The sequence below is a fragment of the Bos mutus genome, chromosome 8 (genome assembly GCF_027580195.1).
Source record: "Bos mutus isolate GX-2022 chromosome 8, NWIPB_WYAK_1.1, whole genome shotgun sequence".
NCBI lineage: Eukaryota > Metazoa > Chordata > Mammalia > Artiodactyla > Bovidae > Bos > Bos mutus.
In genome coordinates this window covers 16,541,363-16,559,073 of record NC_091624.1, presented here as the reverse complement: position 1 = coordinate 16,559,073, position 17,711 = coordinate 16,541,363, and the positions used below count along the sequence as shown (strand labels likewise).

The window sequence follows — 17,711 nt, the reverse complement described above, 5'->3', positions numbered from 1 at the left end:
AGGCTTCAGATTTCCTCACTGGACATGACCTTTCCAGTGTACAAAGCAGGTACACTCTTTGTCTGTGGAGGAACCCTTGGTCCATCATCAGTCCTTTCCATCCCAGTGAATGTCACATCTGCCACCATCAAATGTCCAGAGTCAGAAAGTGGGGTGCTCCCATGACTACTCAGTCTCAAGGCCTCACCAACTTAGCTGAGCAACCTCTCTTCTTGTGTCCACCGCCAACATGGAGACCTAATCGTCCACTTCTCCATGTCTATAGTTACCATCCTTAGTCATGTCACCATCATTTCTTGCCAGTGATAGCCTTCCATACTTCCACGTCCACATTGTATGATCCAATTCATTTCATGTTCCCCAATACAGATAAACAAATCTTTTAAAAATGTAATTCCAGCCTCTTTCCTGGCAGGGAACCATGGAGAGTGCAGAAGAGAAGAAAAAGAAGGTTCCTGGTGTGCCAGAAACCCTTAAGAAAAAGTGAAAGAATTTCACAGAGCTTAAGATCAAGCATCTGAGAAAGAAGTTTGCCCAAAAGATGCTTCGAAAGGGAAGGAGGAAGCTTATCTATGAAAAAGCTTAAGCATTATCACAAGGAAAAGAGACGTATGTACAGAACTGAAATTCAAATGGCTAGGATGGCATGAAAAGCCTGCAACTTCTATGTACCCGTGGAACCCAAATTGGCATTTGTCATCAGGATCAGAGGTATCAACGGTGTGAGCCCAAAGGTGTGAAAGGTGCTGCAGCTCCTTCACCTCTGGCAGATCTTCAATAGCACCTTTGTGAAGCTCAACAAGGCATCAATTAACATGCTAAGAATTGTGGAGTCATACATTGCATCAGTTGAGTTCAGTTCAGTTCAGTCGCTCAGTCGTGTCTGACTCTTTGCGACCCCATGAATCACAGCACAGGCCTCCCTGTCCATCACCAACTCCCGGAGTTCACCCAAACTCATGTCCATCGAGTCAGTGATGCCATCCAGCCATCTCATCCTCTGTCGTCCCCTTCTCCTCCTGCCCCCAATCCCTCCCAGCATCAGGGTCTTTTCCAATGAGTCAACTCTTCACATGAAGTGGCCAAAGTACTGGAGTTTTAGCTTTAACATCAGTCCTTCCAATGAACAACCAGGGCTGATCTCCTTCAGAATGGACTGGTTGGATCTCCTTGCAGTCCAAGGAACTCTCAAGAGTCTTCTCCAACACCACAGTTCAAAAGCATCAATTCTTCAGTGCTCAGCTTTCTTCACAGTTCAACTCTCACATCCATACATGACCAGTGGAAAAACCATAGCCTTGACTAGATGGACCTTTGTTGGCAAAGTAATGTCTCTGCTTTTCAATATGCTATCTAGGTTGGTCATAAGTTTGCTTCCAAGGAGTAAGCATCTTTTAATTTCATGGCTGCAATCACCATCTGTGATTTTGGAGCCCAAAAAAATAAAGTCTGACACTGTTTCCACTGTTTCCCCAACTATTTCCCATGAAGTGTTGGGACCAGATGCCATGATCTTAGTTTTCTGAATGTTGAGCTGCTGCTGCTGCTGCTGCTGCTGCTAAGTCGCTTCAGTCATGTCCGACTCTGTGCAACCCCATAGACAGCAGCCCACTAGGCTCCTCTGTCCCTGGGATTCTCCAGGCAAGAATACTGGAGTGGGTTGCCATTTCCTTCTCCAATGTATGAAAGTGCAAAGTGAAAGTGAAGTCGCTCAGTCATGCCTGACTCTTAGCGACCCCATGGACTGGAACCTACCAGGCTCCTCCGTCCATGGGATTTTCCAGGCAAGAGTACTGGAGTGGGGTGCCATTGCCTTCTCCGGAATGTTGAGCTGGGGCTACCCAAATCCGAAGTCTGTAAATGAATTGATCTACAAGCGTGGTTATGGCAAAATCAACAAAAAGCGAATTGCCCTGACAGACAATGCACTGATTGCTCCATCTCTTGGGAAATACGGAATCATCTGCATGGAGGATCTGATTCATGAGATCTATACTGTTGGAAAACATTTCAAAGAAGCAAACAACTTCCTATGGCCCTTTAAATTGTCTTTTCCACAAGCTGGAATGAAGAAAAAGACCATTCATTTTGTAGAAGGTGGAGATGCTGGCAACAGGGAAGACCAGATCAACAGGCTTATTAGAAGGATGAACTAAGGTATCTACCAGGATTATTTTTGTAATCTGGTCAGTTAATAAACAATTCAAACAAACAAACAAACAAAAATGTAATTCAAATCATGTCTCTTCTCAGCTATAAATCCAACGATGGCTTCCCATTCTCATTTCCCTTTCTAGGACCTGGTCCTCACAAGGGCCCTGACTACTTCAAAAGTTCACCCCATACCATTCCAGTCTCCCCAGTTCCCACTCTGGTCACCATCTTACCTCTACACCCTGTCCCACAGGTCAGGTCACCCCTGTTCTATAGGTCTTTCTCAATGACCTGGATACACTTAAGCTCTGCTCCACCTCAGGACCTTCGTCCTTGCAGTCCCCTTCCCTTGGCTCTTTAAATGGCTGGTTCTTTTGTGTCCTCCACATCTCAATTCAGATTTCTTGTCCTTAGAGAGGCCTTTCCTGATCACTCCAAATGTCCTTTTGCATAGTATTCTTCCCAAAGAGATATTATGAAGTGAGAAATGCCTTCAGAACAGTGCTTGGCACATTAAGAAGAACACATTAAAAATTGGGAACCATCATCACCATCACCATCCATCTCTACCATGGCAGCCTGTTAAGTTGCATGGAAAACACTGCCAAGGGTGTGACTGTGATACGTGTTTGCTTAGTTGTATTTTGTCTACCCAGTTGTTAGTTCCGTGAGGCTTACACCTTGCCAGTTTTGTTTTCTGGCGCATCCTCACTCCCCAGTAAACCACCAGCCACAGAGCCAGCTCTGGGATTTTCGCTGAAAAAAAATGAATGGAAGTGAGTCTCTATTGACTGTCAAATGGGTTCAAACTGCCGAATCCCCAGCGGGACCCAGAGCAGTGTCACTCGCGGGGCAATTTGACATCAGGACGCGGGGAGCTCCACTGCGCATGCTCCAAGAGCACATTCTCTTCTCCCAGCCCCACTGCAGTTCAACCCCCATCTCCTTGCAGGTCCCTGTTTGTGCTCAACGTGTCCTTGCTTGTGCGAGAGAAATGAAAGATCCCACAGAACTTTTGTCTTTATCCCCTTTCCAGAAAAATGGGCCAATTCACAGCTGCAATCGTTAGGAGAATTTCCTGTCTGGGAGTCTGGAAACTGCCAAGAGTGGAAAGCAGCCGCCAGCCAGCGAGGCCTCTGTTGTCATTGGCCCAAATAACAACAAAAACAGCCACAGCCACCGCCACCACCACAACAAAACATGCCACGTGGGCACCGGCACATACAAACACGCCCACAGAACCAAACCGAAGGGACGAGGCTTCAGGGAGGAGTTTGTGGGCCGTGCATTCCGGCGGGAGGCACATCCTTTGGCCCAGAGCCACGGCAGCCCCACTCCCAGCCCCCCGACCATCTGTCAGCAGCGCTCTGCCGACGGTGAACGCGCCGACACGGGACGCAGGCTAACGAGGAGCAAATGCAGGAGAAGGGAAAACAAAGCCACCGCAGGCAGTGGGAGAAGGTGGCTAGGGCTCTGACAGAAACTGACAAAAGCCGGGAAATTCAAACTGAAAGTTTGCCCTGAAGACCCCCTGCTCTGAGGGCTGGGCTGTGGGCGGATGGGGGATACAGGAGGGGATGAGGGGATGCGGTGATGCAGGGATGGAGGCTGGCAGTCTGTAGAGACGCTAGTGTGGTACAGCTAAGGAGGCCGGCTCTTTTCACTCTATGACCATGAGCCATTACTTACACTCCATTCCCACTGTGCATGGATTGCCCAATAAGGCTTTCTCTTACAAGACAAGGGTAATTAAAAAAAAAAAAAAAAAAAAACTTTGTTCCAAGGAAACTTGTGCAGGAAACATTTAATCAGGACAGCACGTGGAATTCAGATTGCCAAATCCTCTATCAAATAAGCATTGAAGTTAGTAATAAATGGCCAAATTATTAAATTTAGGAATTAATTCTAATCTATTATAATTGTTAATAATCTATTCATTGGAATGAACTGCCCCCACTTTGCTACTGAGAAGTTGGGATGTTAGTTTTCTGTTCTCATTTGTAAAACCTTTTAGGAAAAAATAGGGTATTTGTCATTTCTCACTGTGGATAATAAAAATATTTTCTATAAGCCTGTTTGTCTACCAAAAACTGCAGCAGGAAAAGAACCCAAACCAGCTAAGATATGCCTGCTAAAATGTATCTATATTTTTGCGTAAGTGGTAAGGACTCTGTCCACACTGGATGGATGTCCTGGAGTTTTCACCCCCTGTCTTTCAATGCACGGGGGCTCTTTCTCTTATTATCTTACCCAATATTTGATGACCATTCCACAAGCTTGGCATTGTTTTCTCTATGTTAGAGATAAAGAAAGTTTTAAAGGTTAAGAGAGTTTTAAAATCACATGGAGTTGAAATGCAGAACTTCAAGATTTTTGGACTTGAGACCCTATCATTCTTTTGTTTTAAACAACGAGATTCTGCTAAGCTGCTGTTATTTTATTTTTCCCTTTTAATTCTCACCACAAAGCTACAAATACTATAATTCTAACCCCCACTTTTCAAAAAAAATGTTAATTAAGCTAGCAAAATGGCAGTAAGTTTTAACCAAAGTGGCCAGAAGCACAACGGCTTTCATTCTGTTCTCTCATCAGTTAACTATTATTATTTGACCTTTCTTTATTAGTTGATTACTAAAAAATAAATTCTGGTAAAGAAGTTCAACCCCAAAACACTTCTGATTGACAGCATAATAGGTTGGCTCATTATCCCTAATCGACAGAGTATACATATATTTACAAATAAAAACACACACCAGATGTATTTTCATCCACAAGGTGATGCTGTCAACTAAAATAGGGAATGTGCACTGATGTACAGCATCCATCATTTTTAAGACAGATTCACCGCAAAATCTCCCACGTCGTGATTCATGGATGAAAGGCTGTACGCATGCAGGTGGCTGCGATGTTGCCATGTGTACAAAGAAGGGTGAGACGCTTAAAAAAGCACCAACTCTAAAGTCAGGAGAACTCTCTTTGAATGCAGGCCATGACATTTCCTAGCTTAACTCTTATGCTTCAGTGTCTTCATCTGTAAAATGGGAATAACAATAGCATTTACAGAATTGTTTGTCTCCTATGAGACAATGGCTATTAAAATGTTTTGTGAACAGTAATATACCAATATATTTCTTTTTTCTATATCTCCCCATTCCCTTCAAATGTCTTTCTGTTTCTTCCAGACTGACCAGTGTTTAAAAGAAGGTATTAATCATTCATATCTACCCTCTTTTCAGAAACTGGTAGTTAGTTTGAAGGTGATCTTATAAAGTCTCGGAGACCAGCCTGACACTCTACATCAAAAACCCATTTTCAGTTTCACCTATGGAGATAGAGACTACATAGAAATAGCTTTCATTTTCCTTTCTTGTGTAATTTAACAGAATTTTCAAAAAACCTACCCAAAGCTCATCTAGGACCATCATGGGTGAATTTCCAAATTGTGCTTCATATGTGTCTGTGAATGATCAACTTAAGTTCACACTATATATTAATGTCCACAATACTCATTCATTTGTTCAATTGTAACGAGTGTATTGAATGCCTACTTTGTACAAAGGAGATTGCCAAGTCCTAGGGTGACTTGGCAAAAACAACTTTCCAAACCCTTTACTAGGCTGAAGGATCCATAAGACCAAGAATTGAGGATGCCTTATTCATCACCGTTAAACACTCTGGTCTCTAAAAGGGTGCTGATTGACATTCACAAGTATTTGTGGAATATACTTGTGAATGGACCAGTTTATTATGATAAATAATAGCATAGTACAAAATATGGGATATAAGATGGTGGCCCAGCAGTGCATAAACTACCTGCAATGCAGGAGGTGCAAGAGATGAAGGTTAGATCCCTGGGTTGGGAAGATCCCTTGGGGAAGAAAATGGCAACCCATTCCACCATCCCTGCCTGGGAAATCCCATGGACAGAGGAGCCTGGTGGTCTACAGTCCATGGGATCACAAGAGTTGGACACGACTTAGTGACTAAACCATCACCACAGGGTGAGAGCAGAAAGCAAATAGACTCAAGGCTGGGAGTGAGTGATGGGGTACTGTCAGAAGGTTTTCCTTTTGTGTAAAGGCAGGGCTCAAATCTTTAGGGATGTTTCTGAATTTTAGAAGATTCCATTCTTGTAAAAGAGAAATAAAGTAAGAGCCAAGGGATCTGGTTCCCTTCCTGACTTTACCAATATTTGAGGTCTTGACCAAGTCACTTTTCTGCTCTGGGCAGTTTCCATACTTTCCTGATACTTAAGGCTCTACCTTCTCTCGCTTTGATTTCTGAGTTTGTAGAGCTGCTTCTCCAAGAAATATTTGACCAAGGGTTAAATTGGGGGAAAGTGTTTCACTCTTCTGAAGTATGTTTTCACTCGGCTGAAGTGTGTTTTATCTAATAGAATGTCACAGCAGGGAGCTGGACAAGGATATAGTCTACAGGGGACTTTGGATAGGAACAATGAAGTGGGACTTTAAAAATAGCTTTCCAAATCCTTTACTAGGCTGCAGGCTCTGTAAGAACAAGGATTGAGGATTCCTTGTTCATTACCATTAAACCCTCTGGTCCCTAAAACGGTGCTGATTGACAACGTTCACAAGTATTTGTGGAATGCACTTGTGGGTGAATCAGCTTATTATGATAAATGACAGCATAGCACAAAATAGTTGATATAAGATGAAATATCAGCTTATAAGATACATATTATATGGAATTGTGTGCGTGCTCAGTCATGCAAAGAGGAGGGAAAGGCAACCCACTGCAGTGTTGTTGGCTGGAAAATCCCATGGACAGAGGAGCCTGATGGGCTACAGTCCATAGGCCGCAAAAAGTTGGACATGACTAAAGCGACTTAACATGCATGCACTGCTTCACCCGACCTTTTGAAATTCCCCTAAAAAAGAAAAAAGACCATGATTCTACATGGCTGCACTTGCCCACTGAGGCAAAGTCATGGTATGAGCTGGAACAAAGCTGATTGGTCTCTGATGCTAAAGCAGTTTCTCAAAATCCCTCAATGGCATCCACTCGTGAATTAGAAGATTGAAATAGGGTTAAAATGGCACTTTCTGGAAGTCTGAAGCCTCGGATCCTGATCCTGCCTTTTCCCTTGAGACCCATATGACCTTGAACAAATTCTCTGCTCACGACCTAAGTTTTCTTGTCCATAAACAAGAGGTTGTGATTTCCAAGGCTCTTTTCAGGCATAGAAATTTAGGAAGCAAGTGGAAAATTAAACACATGTGGCCATTGTTTAAGTAGAACTTCCCCATCTAAAATGTCTCTATTACTTTATTAACTCCATTCTTAAGTTTGGAGAATTGGCAAAATGAGTACAAATGTTTCAGAAGTTAATGTTGTATTAGATCAACATTGCAAATAGACACGTTTCTAGAAAGTAATACTTTTTGCCAGAAATACTGGCAAATGCTGGCTCTGAAAAACACTGCCCGGCAAAGCCCTACCCAGGGTGTACCTCTGCCTCTTCATACCTCTCTCTCCCTCATCACAACTCAACCTGCCCCAAAAGATCAACCAGAACTGGAGTTAGAGATAAAAGTAGGATTCATAGGACTCAATGGTAAATCACCTCTGTGGATGGTTCAGTCATAACTGGATACGTCAGTTTGAATCATTAGCCTTAATCCTACATGCTAAGTCTGGGAGAAATTGGAAACAATAGTTTATTCATGTATTAATTCCCAAATACTTTTTGAGTCCCCAGCAAGTGCCGTCCCCCGTAACTCATTCCTGGCTCATGCACTAGACTCCTTCCCCATTCCGCCGTGCTACCGTGCTGCCCAACTCTCTCGCCTATAGTCCAGCTCACTTCCCTCAATGACAGCCCTTCTATTGGCTGTTTCACAAGAGGAAACCTTGACTGCATGTTGATGACCTGGTCCAGAAAGCCTGAAAGCATCACAGTTTCTAAGACCTAGTTTAATATGGACCAACTGACTTAGACTTGTATTTGAACCAGGTGAGTGAGACTTGCCACCTGCAGTGAAAAGCAAGGTAAAAGGAGCAGAGCCCAAGGAAGTACCAAGCCAGACTGACTGTCACGATTATAGGTCTTCAGAGATTGCAGACTATCTGCAGAATACCTCACTGTTGCTAGAATTCCTTACTTGAAATGTAATTATTATGGATCAATAAGTAAAAATGCTTATGTGTTAAGGTTTTCTAAAAGGTATCATTATTATAGACCTGCAAGATCTCTGGAGCCATTAGAAAGTTGATTCCATTCGAACCCTCACCATCACAACCATGGTGAACTAGAGCTCAAACCCTGAACTCCGGTTCAGTAGCTGGGTCCCTACTGTCCATCCTTGATTCCCAGTATATACCTTGGTTCTTGGAGTATCACCTGCTCTATGTTCTCTACGCATCCATCATAAACTTTGTTAAAATCTTCTTAGCCTCTTAATTCTAACTATTTGCACTTCATTTACCTATTAAGTATGACCATGTTCAGGAGCTGCTCAAGGAGGTTAACTAAAACTGGTGGCAGAGTTCACACGGGGAGAGATCAAGGCCAGGTTCAATCAAGGAGGCCTAAAGCAGAATATCTGGGTGAAATAAAGTCTTATGGAAGGAAACTCAGTTGGGACCACAATACCTACCATCAAGTCCAAAGGGCAAAGCAAGTAGAGAAACAAAAGAATAAACACCAAGGTGAGTAGCAGGATGGAGCCGCAACAAAATGGCATCAATGAACAATTCAGAGTAGGCTGTTGAGAGCTAAAACTGTGGATATGGGTGGAAGCTCTCCTCTTAATGAACTACCTAGTACATGGAGCAGGCAAAAAAGCTTTCAAGAGGCCATTAGAGCCAGACATGCACATGCTGTGAGCCTTGCTTTTATGCTGGACTGAACTGTTTTGCAGTATCTGTGGATGTGGTCCAGCCTCTGAGGGGGACCCACCCAGGCTGACCCCTCTCACTACAATTTACTAAGCTTGACTTCTTTCATGTGAGAATACATTTGGCTTGAATTTGTCTCACTTTCTACAAAACCAAATTTTAAGATCATGATTAGAAACCTCAATTAAGTTTTGATAAAAGTCTGTGTATTTATTTGCTTTTCAGGAGGTGGGGGAAATATTTGCTAATAATGCACCTTCCAGAAAATAAGACTTGCTTTCATCGGCTCTTTCTAAGGGAGCAACAAAGGGAACTTGGAGATCATTCATATTCCCCCATCCTGTTACAAATAAGAGACTGGGGAGCAGAAAAGCTAACAACATGCCCTAGATCACATGGGTAGCGAGTGTTGGAATTAAGAAAATTCACTTCTTATGACTCCAAGATAGGCAAAAATGGCTTTCAGAAAGAAGTTCACTTGAGCAAATTGCTGGGTGGTCTTTGTTTCCAAGGGTGTTTGTGCAAAGTGCATCCTCCAGTCCCAACAGAGTCAGATTTTGAGAGACAAAAGGTGGCATTGATGAGGGATGTGCCACACAGAATATTTTATCTCTGGAGACTCTCATCACAGCCCCAGCTGCCTGTGGGTCAACCAGAGACCCTGGATCTCACCTTCTGCCCAGAGACCATGTCCCAAGGGGACAGCAACTCTGCTTCTTGAGTCTGGGCCCATGATTTAACATGGGTGAAATAATACTAGCTGAGTGGCTTTGGCAGTTTGTGCCTTAATTTCTCTACACCTGGGTTTCTTCCTCCAGCCCCTCAGCTGCATAGAACCATAATATGATTTTGTAGAAACTAAGCAAAAAGGAATACATTAGTCTAGTCTAGTCACTTGGAGCTGCTGCCAAAGGAACAGTCTCTTCCACTGATTGCCAGCCAAGTCCCTTATGAGATTGTGTAGACTCTTACAATATTGCTCAGGGAGCGAAACAAAGAGGAAGAGAAAGAGAAGGGTCGTGCTCATTATAATTTATAGTACACTGTTATGGGAAGCGTCTTGTGTTACCAGAAAGCTGGTGTCTGGGGTTTTCCTCTTCCCCAGAGGAGCTGAAAATGGGAAGGGGGAAGAGAAGGTTATCTTACCAACTTTTTGCAGCCAAAATCATTAGGGCCAAAATTCCTTCCTAGAAATGTCAGTGGTGGGATTCAGACAATTACCACTAGTTCAACAACTCCCAGCCCTGGGTCATTAACATCATCCCTGCCGTTCAACCATAATGTCACTCCACCCATTCCCATGGAGCAGAAAAATCACAGAGCCTCTTGCTTTAAAGCCTTTCTGGGGACCTGGCGGTCCAGAGGCTAAGACTCCATGCTCCCAATGCCAGAGGCCTGGGTGAGATCCCTGGTAAGGGAACTAGATCCCACACACCACAACTAAGAGTTCACATACCAGAACTAAAAATCTTGCATGCTGCAACTAAGACCTAACACAGCTAAGAAAATTTTAAAGTCGTTCTGATGAAAGGCATCAAGGGAAAAAGCCCAAGTTTAAATACTTACGTAGTATCTTAGAGCTCCTTGGCTGCTGTGGTCTCAAACTGGTTTTACACAGCTAGTTCTTCATCTTAGAGAATGATGGGGTTTCAAATATTCCAGTTAAAAGTCTGCCTGTGGGGAAAGAAAGCAAATGGTATGGTGTATTAATATTAACTCTCTCTCTCCAAGGGTTCTGACTTTTGCTAACCTCCATCAACTATGTTCTCTCATTACATCACTGTCTTAGTCAAACAAAGTGGGATGCCAGGAGTCGTGTTGCTCATCACCAGTGGCTTCATTCCCCCTGTCCTCTCTGCCTGGGTTTCACCACAGTGAAGCCTGAAACAAGCAAATGGCTATTCCTAAATAGATTGCTTTGATGGCAGGAACCCTGTCTTATCTATCCTCAACTCACCTTTCCTCAGCCTAGTTCATGGAACAAGGGCAATTTTGCATGAATGTCACTGTGAAATACAAGGGAAAAGGTGGCTAATCACCTCTCTTTGCTTGTTAACTCAAAAACTCACAAACCGGAAGTGGGAAGAGAGGTGGGGCAAAGACACAATAGGGGGAGGGAATTCAGAGTTATAAACTACAAGGCATAAAATAAATGGTACAAAGAAGTAATATACAACATAGGGAAAATAACCAATATCACATAATAATGTTATATGGAGTATATGCTATAAAAATGTTGAATCACTATGTTGTACATCTGAAATGAACATGATATTGTAAACCAACTCTGCTTCAATTAAAACAACTCAATTTAAAAATAATAATAGAGGGCGTGCCTCCTAGCCTCGGAGTGTGTGCAGAATCAGTCCCTCAGGGTCCCCTAGTCCAGAAAAAGTAAGGTAGCCTTCTCCATTGCTCCTTGCTGTCCCGAGTATTCTGCAGACCATGAGTTTTTGAGTGCTCCCCTCAAAAGGAGGAGACCCACGTGACCTAGACCTAAGGGGCCAGAGTGACATTCACAGATTCTGGAAGTTAGGATTCAAATGTCTTTAGAGGGAGTGGCTTTATTCAGCATACTGTAGTCATAATGCAAATTATATTTTTTAATAGAAGATGTGGCCAAAATAGCTTGAAAGCCACTGAACTGGAAGTCTTCTGAATTTTTCAAACACCAGTCATGGGATTTAGGACCCATCGTAATCCAATATGACATCATCTTAACTTGTTCCATCTACTGTGCTCAGTCGCTAAGGCATGTCCAACTCTTTTGTGACCCCATGGACTATATCCCGCCAGGCTCCTCTGCCCATGGGACTTTCCAGTGACCAGGAGCTTCTAAAATGACCCATCTAGTGAACCCATGAGCAAATTCTGTTTGGAAACCACACTGCAATGGAGATCATCTGTAGGTATGCTTGCATTCAGACTGCACAGAGATCAAGCCCTGAGCCTTCAGAGTGGGAGCACTGACTCCAAGACCCTAGACTACCAGAGACCTAACCCTGCTGCTGCTGCTGCTGCTGCTGCTGCTGCTGCTGCTAAGTCGCTTCAGTCGTGTCTGACTCTGTGCGACCCCATAGATGGCAGCCAACCAGGCTCCCCCGTCCCTGGGATTCTCCAGGCAAGAACACTAGAGCGGGTTGCCATTTCCTCCTCCAATGCATGAAAGTGAAAAGTGAAAGTGAAGTCACTCAGTCGTGTCCGACTCTTCGCGACCCCATGGACTGCAGCCTACCAGGCTTCTCTGCCCATGGGATTTTCCAGGCAAGAGTACTGGAGTGGGGTGCCATCGCCTTCTCTAGCAGGTATCAAATAGTGAGAAGTCACACAAGGGAAGCCACTGGAATGCAAGACCCAGCGTCACCCAACCACCAGGAGCACCCTGCCCAGGACAGCTCATCTAAACAACAAACAAAACAAAAATACAAACCCAATCATCAGCAGACAGGATTACACCTCACTCAGCCTTGCCCATCAGAGGAAAAATGAACAAACAAACAAGACCTCAGCACAAGTCTCACCTGATAAGAAGCTTATGCAAACCACCGGACCAACCTTAGGAGGGCAGAAACCAAAAGAAAGAAAGAATTCAGCCCTGAAGCCTGGGAAAAGAAGACCTCAAATGAGTTAAAGTTCTCAAAATAAGTTAAAAATAATAATAATGAAAAGGCAGAGAAATACTACACAAATGAAGGAACAAGCTAGAAACACAGAAGTCCAGATAATGAAGAGGAAATAGGCAGACTCCCTGAAGAAGAATACAGGTTATTGATAGCAAAAATGATCAAAAATCTTGAAAGCAAAATGGAGAAAATGCAAGAATCAATTAACAAAGACCTAGAAGAACGAAAGAATAAACATACAGAGACAAACAACACAATTACTGAAATTAAAAACACTCTATCTTTGGAGAAATGTCTATTTAGTTCTTTGGCCCATTTTTTGATTGGGTCGTTTATTTTTCTGGAGTTGAGCTGTAGGAGTTGCTTGTATATTTTTGAGATTAGTTGTTTGTCGGTTGCTTCATTTGCTATTATTTTCTCCCATTCTGAAGGCTGTCTTTTCACCTTGCTAATAGTTTCCTTTGATGTGCAGAAGCTTTTAAGGTTAATTAGGTCCCATTTGTTTATTTTTGCTTTTATTTCCAAAGAAGACATACAGATGGCTAACAAACACATGAAAAGATGCTCAACATCACTCATTATCAGAGAAATGCAAATCAAAACCACTATGAGGTACCATTTCACACCAGTCAGAATGGCTGCGATCCAAAAGTCTACAAATAATAAATGCTGGAGAGGGTGTGGAGAAAAGGGAACCCTCTTACACTGTTGGTGGGAATGCAACCTAGTACAGCCACTATGGAGAACAGTGTGGAGATTCCTTAAAAAACTGGAAATAGAACTGCCTTATGATCCAGCAATCCCACTGCTAGGCATACACACTGAGGAAACCAGAAGGGAAAGAGACATGTGTACCCCAATGTTCATCGCAGCACTGTTTATAATAGCCAGGACATGGAAGCAACCTAGATGCCCATCAGCAGATGAATGGATAAGAAAGCAGTGGTACATATACACAATGGAGTATTACTCAGCCATTAAAAAGAATACATTTGAATCAGTTCTAATGAGGTGGATGAAACTGGAGCCTATTATACAGAGTGAAGTAAGCCAGAAGGAAAAACATAAATACAGTATACTAACGCATATATATGGAATTTAGAAAGATGGAAACAATAACTCTGTATACGAGACAGCAAAAGAGACACTGATGTATAGAACAGTCTTATGGACTCTGTGGGAGAGGGAAAGGGTGGGAAGATTTGGGAGAATGGCATTGAAACATGTAAAATATCATGTAGGAAACGAGTTGCCAGTCCAGGTTCGATGCACGATGCTGGATGCTTGGGGCTGGTGCACTGGACGGCCCAGAGGGATGGTATGGGGAGGGAGGAGGGAGGAGGGTTCGGGATGGGGAACACATGTATACCTGTGGCGGATTCATTTTGATATTTGGCAAAACTAATACAATTATGTAAAGTTTAAAAATAAAATAAAATTAGAAAAAAAAAAAAACACTCTAGAAGGAATCAATAGCAGAATATCTGAAGCAGAAGAATGAATCAGTGAGCTGAAAGAGAAAATGGTGGAAATAATTTCTGAAGAACAGAATAAAGTAAAAAGAATGAAAATAACTGAGGATAGTCTCAGAGACCTCTGGGACAATATCAAATACACCAATATTTGAATTATAGGGGTCCCTGAAGAAGAAGAGAAAAAGAAAGGGTGTGAGAAAATTTTTGAAGAGATTATAGTTGGAAATTTCCCCAACATGGAAAAGCAAATAGTCAATCAAGTCCAAGAGGCACAAAGAATCCCATACAGGATAAACCCAAGGAGAAACATATCAAGACACATACTAATCAAACTAACAAAGACTAAACACAAAAAAAGAATATTAAAAGTAGCAAGGGAGAAGCAACAAGTAACATACAAGGGAAACCCCAAACGCTTAACTGCTGATCTTTCAGCAGAAATTCTGCAGGCCAGAAGGGAATGGCAGGATATATTTAAAGTACTGAAAGGGAAAAATCTACAACCAAGATTACTGTACCCAGCAAGGATCCCATTCAAATTGATGGAAAAATAAAAAGCTTTTCAGACAAGCAAAAGTTAAGAGAATTCAGTACCACCAAACCAGCTTTACAACAAATATTAAACAGACTTATATGGTCAAGAAATACAAAAGAAGAAAAAAGATCTACAAAATCAACCCCAAACAATTAAGAAAATGGCAATAGGAATAGACATAAAAAGAGAAATTAACAGTAACACAATAATAGTAGGAGACTTTAACACCACACTAACACCAATGGACAGATCATCAAAACAGAAAACTAATAAGGAAACACAAGTCTTAAGTGATACATTAGTTGAGATGGATCTCATTGATATCTTCAGGGCATTCCATCTAAATGCAGAGGAATACACCTTCTCAAGTGCACATGGAACATTCTCCAGGATAGACCATATCTTGGGTTAAAGATCAAACCTCAGTACATTTAAGAAAATTGAAATCATATCAAGCATCTTCTCTGACCACAAGACCATGAGACTAGATATCAAGTACAAGAAAATGCTGTAAGAAACACAAACATGAAACAACATGTTTCTAAATAACCAACAGGTTACTGAAGAAATAAAAAAGTAAATCACAAATTTCTAGAAACAAATGACAATGAAAACAGGACAACTCAAAACCTATGGGATGCAGCAAAAGCAGTCCTAAGACGGAAGTTTATAGCAATACAATCCTACCTCAAGAAACAAGAAAAACATCGAATAGATAACCTAACTTTACACCTAAAACAACTGGAAAAAAAAGAACCAAAAAAAAACACACCAAAATTAGTAGAAGGAAAGAAATCATAAAGATCCAAACAAATAAATGAAAAAGAAATGAAACAATAGTAAAGATTAATAAAACTAAAAGATGGTTCTTTGAGAAGATAAAAATTGACAAACCTTAGCCAGACTCATCAAGAAAAAAAGAGAGAAGAATCAAATCAACAAAATTAAAAATGAAAAAGGAGAGGTTACAACAGACAATGCAGAAATACAAAGGATTATAAGAGACTATTATGAACAACTATATGGCAATAAATAAACTATATGGAAGAAATCGACAGGATCTTAGAAAAGATCTTAGAAAAGATCTTCCAAGACTGAACCAGGAAGAAATAGAAATTATGAACAACCCAATTACAAGCAATGAAATTGAAGCTGTGACCAAAAATCTCCCAAAAAACAAAATCCCAGGACCAGATGGCTTCATAGGAGTAGAATATCAAACATTTAGGGAAGAGCAAAGAGTCAGACATGACTGAGAGACTGAACTGAACTGAATTGAGTGCCAAAATCACTGCATATGGTGACCATGAAATTAAAAAACGCTTGCTCCTTACAACAAAAGCTATGACCAACCTAGAAAGCATATTAAAAAGCAGAGACACTACTTTATCAACAAAGGTCCGTCTAGTCAAAGCTATTGTTTTTCCAGTAGTCATGTATGGATGTGAGAGTTGGACTATAAAGAAAACTGAGCACTGAAGAATTGATGCTTTTGAACTGTGGTGTTGGAGAAGACTTTTGAGAGTCCCTTGGACTGCAAGGAGATCCAACCAGTCCATCCTAAATGGAATCAGTCCTGAATATTCATTGGAAGGACTGATGCTAAAGCTGAAACTCCAATACTTTGGCCACCTGATGCGAAGAACTGACTCGTTTGAAAAGACCCTGATGCTGGGAAAGATTGAAAGCAGGAGGAGAGGGGGATGACAGAGGATGAGATGGTTGGATGGCATCACCAACAAAATGGATGTGAGTTTGAGTAGGCTCCAAGAGTTGGTGATGGACAGGGAAGCCTGGCATACTGAAGTCCATGGGGTCAAAAAGAGTTGGACACGACTGAGCAATTGAACTGAACTGAATGCCTATCCTTCTAAAACTCTTTCAAAAAATTGCAGAGAGAGGAACACTTCCAAATTCATTCTACAAGGCCACCATCACCCTGATGCCAAAACCAGACAAAGGCAACACAAAAAAAGAAAACTGCAAGCCAATATCACTGATGAACTGCTCATACACTACGATCAAGTTGGGTTTATTCCAGGAATGCAAGGATTCTTCAATATATGCAAATCAATGTGATACACCATATTAACCAACTGAAAGATTAAAACCATATAATAATCTCAATGGATGCTGAAAAATCCTCTGACAAAATTCAGCACCCATTTATGACTAAAACTCTTCAAAACATGGGCACAGAAGGAACCTATCTCAACATAGTACAGGCCATATATGACAAGCTTACAGCAAACATTATTTTCAATGGTAAAAAACTGAAAGTATTCCCCCTAAGATCAGGAACAAGACAAGGGTGTCCACTTTCGCCACTATTATTCAACACAGTTCTGGATGCCCAAGCTACAGAAATCAGAGAAGAAAAAGGTATAAAAAGAATCCAGATTGGAAAAGAAGTAAAGCTCTCACTGTTTGCAGATGACATGATACTGTACATACAAAACCCTAAAGATAGTATCAGAAAATTACTAGTGTTAGTCAGTAAATTTAGCAAGGTTGCAGGATACAAAATCAGTACACAGAAATCACTTGCATTTCTATATACTAACAATGAAAAATCAGAAAGTGAAATTAAGGAATCAATCCCATTCACCACTGTAACAAAAAGAATTAAATATCTAGGAATAAACTTACCTAAAGAGAAAAAAGAACTGTACCCAGACAATTATAAGACACTGATGAAAGAAATCAAAGATGACATAAACAGATGGAGAGATGGTCCATGTTCCTGCGTAGGAAGAATCAATATTGTGAAAATGACTATATTACTAAATGCAATCTACGGATTCAGTGTGATCCCCAACAAATTACCAATAGCATTTTTCACAGAACTAGAACAAAAAATTTCACAATTCATATGGAAACACAAAAGACCCTGAATAGCCACAGCAGTCTTGAGAAAGAAGAATGGAGCTGCAGGAATCAACCTTCCTGACTTCAGATTATACTACAAAGCTACAGTCATCAAGACAGTATGGTACTGGCACAAAAACAGAAATATAGACCAATGGAACAAGATGGAAAGCCCAGAAATAAACCCATACACCTATT

At 41.6% G+C, this 17,711-nt stretch overlaps 1 pseudogene; it reads left to right on the top strand.

The window, feature by feature from the left end:
• The first annotated feature begins 421 nt into the window (after positions 1 to 421).
• Positions 422 to 2,156, top strand: LOC102273234 (large ribosomal subunit protein uL30-like; annotated as a pseudogene).
• Positions 2,157 to 17,711: the final 15,555 nt, after the last annotated feature.